The 3,546-nt window shown below is 51.6% G+C and overlaps 1 pseudogene; it reads left to right on the top strand.

Annotated features, from left to right (window-relative positions):
• Positions 1 to 1,777: 1,777 nt before the first annotated feature.
• Positions 1,778 to 2,697, top strand: LOC144785515 (epimerase family protein SDR39U1 pseudogene; annotated as a pseudogene).
• Positions 2,698 to 3,546: the final 849 nt, after the last annotated feature.

The following is a 3,546-nucleotide window of genomic DNA, read 5'->3' as shown; positions in this document are numbered from 1 at the left end:
CGGCAGCCCCAGGACTCGGACGTTGTTCCACCTGTCTCGCCTCTCCGCATCCTCAGCCCGTCTCTCCACCACGCTCACACTGTTCGTGACCCCATCTGCTGCTCCAGGGCCTTTTGGACGGGGGCTATAATGGTGAGACTGGATTCTGTCTCCTTCACCCTCTTAGAAAGCTTCTTGTGCTCCTCTCACAAGAGGCCAAGCCCCACCACCACTGTGCTGATATCCTGGTGGAGGGTGACTCTTGTGTCCGCTATGGCCTCCAGTATTTTGCTCAGCTGCAGCTGCACTGGGTCCTCCAGGTCAGTCTGCGTCTGCTCTGGAGCACTATCATCTGGGTCCTATGGGGCGCCAGTTTGCAGACCCCGAGGTTTTCCCATTGCATTAGATAGGCTGCACGGCCGAGGAGTCATGCCGGGGGAGGAAGGGCAGCTCAGCAACCAGCTCTGATACCCGCTGGACACCCCATGGCGTGACTCCTCGGCCGTGCGGCCTATCTAATGCAATGGGAAAACCTTGGGGTCGGCAAACTGGCGCCCCATAGGGTTTCATTGATCTGTGTGACACGGTCCTGATCTAGAGGCCAATTCTTCGCTCTAGCACCTGCCCACACGGGAGTCCAAGCCGAACTTTACTCTCCTTTGCCGATAATCCTCCTTCGACCGTTTCTCCAGGGGATCCGGGGATGCCCCCTCTCCATGCAGTCCCTGTCTTCCCCAGGGGGGCCCACCGAGGTCCAGAGCCACTGACCCAATCTGGGCTAGGCTTGTCCGCTTTGCACACCCCCGCAGCTCAACCGTGGGCCAGCACAGTCTCAGTGTCTACTAGGCCACCACATAAGCCCCAATAGGCGCCCAACCTTCTCCAAACGGTCCCAGAGTGAACAGGTATGGTGCACTCCGGTCTCTTCAGTGCCACAGGCCCAGATTATCTTCTAGGCCCGACCAGCCATCCACGGGGTTGGGTCCCAACCAATGCCAGCCAGCCCATGCAGGGTCAAGACTGCAACCTTGAGAAATCCCCAGATAGCTTTCAGACCCAATGGGGGTCACAGCGGTTCATCCACTACTGCTCACTGGCCCCGGCACTGGGCACTATCGCAACAGTAGGGCTGGTGGCGTAGCCTGTGCCTTAATATTCGATCCCAGACTGGGCTCCAACGACACCTCCCTTGCCGTGTACTCTGCCTCCCTATCTCTGCACTGTCACTGCCTCCGTGTTCCAGCAGTCCCTAGCAGCGCTCTGTAGATCGTTGTGGGCCGCCGACTGTGCGCCCCCGACCGCAGCCCAAACTTCGGCAAAGCCCAAACTCTGCCCCGCTCTCCTGCGTGAGTCAGCTCCGGGCCGCCATCTTGGCCGCATCAAGTGCCAGCATCCACCGAGGGCCTGGGCTCCCCACAGAAGCTCAGGAGACGGCACGATCACCAGCTTTCCAGGGTCCCTGCACCGACTGGGCAGATCTGCAACGTCCACCGGTCTCCGGCTTTGCAGGATTGCGCTAATAAATGTCAGGCCGGCGCGGAGCTTTGAGCTCACAAGACCGCCATTCTCGACTCCTTGGCCATGCCCTTAGGCTTGTGCATATCATATAACAATGCAGTGATCATAATGCAGAAAGCAGACAAAATGAAATACCTAGAACTATTTAGCTAGGGGATTCACGGTCTGTTTGGGGTATAATATTGACCTCAACTCCCTACATCTCTGTCAATATCAAAGATTCATCAACCTGTACATGGGGTTCATGATTGATGAGTAAGTGAGAGTGAAATCGGTTCCACCATGAGAGTACTAGTAGGTGGTGGGACAGGATTTGTGGGCCGTTCTTTGAGCCGCCTCCTGAAGAGCAGAGGTCATGAGGTCACTATTGTCTCCCGCCAGCCTGTGGAAGGGCCGATCACCTGGGGCAACCTCGAGGCTAATGGCTTGCCTCCCTGCGACGCTGTTGTCAACCTGGCTGGAGAGAACATCCTGAACCCGCTGCGCAGATGGAACGAGGACTTTAAGAACGAAGTTGTCTCCAGCAGACTCAAGACCACCAAAATCCTTGCTAGAGCCATCGGCGAAATGGATACTCCACCTGGTGTGTGGGTCTTGGTCTCCTGTGTGGGTTACTACCCACCCAGCCCTACAGCAGAGTATACAGAGGACAGCCCTAGTGGAGACTTCGATTTCCTCTCCTGCCTGGTCAGGGACTGGGAGGCCACTGCAACACTACCAGCAAACCTAAAATGCCCTACACGTCAGGTGGTGGTGCGGTCTGGAGTCATCCTTGGTAATGACGGTGGTGCCATTTCGCAGATGATCTGGCCATTCCGCTTTGGGCTGGGAGGCCCCATTGGCTCTGGGTGCCAGTACTTCCCATGGATCCATGTGGCTGACATGGCTGGAGTCATCACCTATGCCATGGAGACAGAAGCAGTGCACGGGGTTCTAAATGGTGTGGCCCCGAGCACAGCCACAAATGCAGAGTTTACCCAGTGCTTTGCCTCGGCCCTAAGCCGTCCGGCTTGCATCCCTCTTCCAGAATTTGTGGTCAATGCTATTTTTGGGACGGAACGTGGTGTCATGCTCCTGAAGGGTCAGAAGGTTATTCCCAAGAGGACGCTAGCAATTGGTTACCAATTTTCCTTCCCAGATCTTTCCTCTGCCCTTAAAGACATTGTGTCCTAAAGAAATGGACTACTTGTGGACACATTACCTGGAAGCTTGACCAGATTTCCAGAAAATTGCATTTTTACCTCAGACCTAAGCTATGCAGGGTGCATCTTTCTCTGTAAAGATCTCTCTTTTTCTCAGTATAATTAACTTGGTGAGCTTTTATCCTTCGCAGGAAGCCCAAGCACCCTTGATAAGGGAGTTGGTCAGATTGCCTGTCAGTTTTCCCCACTTCTGTTGTAAATCCTAAAACACAAAAAAATATTTCAACAACATATCAGATATTGTCCTGAAAAATGATGAATTCTCCCACGACCATTTACAAAATTGGTTACTTTTGAAATAAACATGTATGCTAGGCTCACTGACCTTTAACCTGAGATGTCATATGAGGCGCTTCACAGACAAACTACACAATTTGACGCAAAGTTGTTTAATGTTAAAATGTTTTTGTTTTTTTTAAAGTTCAGTTTGTAATTTAACAAAAATGCAATGGAATGCTTCTTTCAATAAAATCAGCATTAAAATAAAAAAATAAATAAAAAAAAAGTGAGAGTGAAATCGCGTGCTCCAGCAGCTCCTAATGTGACGCACAGTTCTACGTTTTGTGGCAACCTGCTTGAAAATTTCCTCCTAAGCCTTAGGTGTGGTCAGTATTATAGCACGGCCATCATGCGATACACAAAGTCTCTCTGGATATAGCATCGCATATTAATGCCCATATCATGTAGTTTCTTTTTCATAGGCGCAAAGTCTTTATGTGCTGTTTGTACTGATAGTGTGAAGTCTGGATAAAATGATATATTATTACCCGATAGTTGATCTGCTGCTTTTCTCTCGCAAGGTGTAATATCGTTTCTCTGTCCCCATAATTAAGAACATGGGCAATTA

Source organism: Lissotriton helveticus, chromosome 10, assembly GCF_964261635.1.
Source record: "Lissotriton helveticus chromosome 10, aLisHel1.1, whole genome shotgun sequence".
Classification (NCBI taxonomy): Eukaryota; Metazoa; Chordata; class Amphibia; order Caudata; family Salamandridae; genus Lissotriton; species Lissotriton helveticus.
This window is presented reverse-complemented; position numbering and strand designations above follow the sequence as displayed.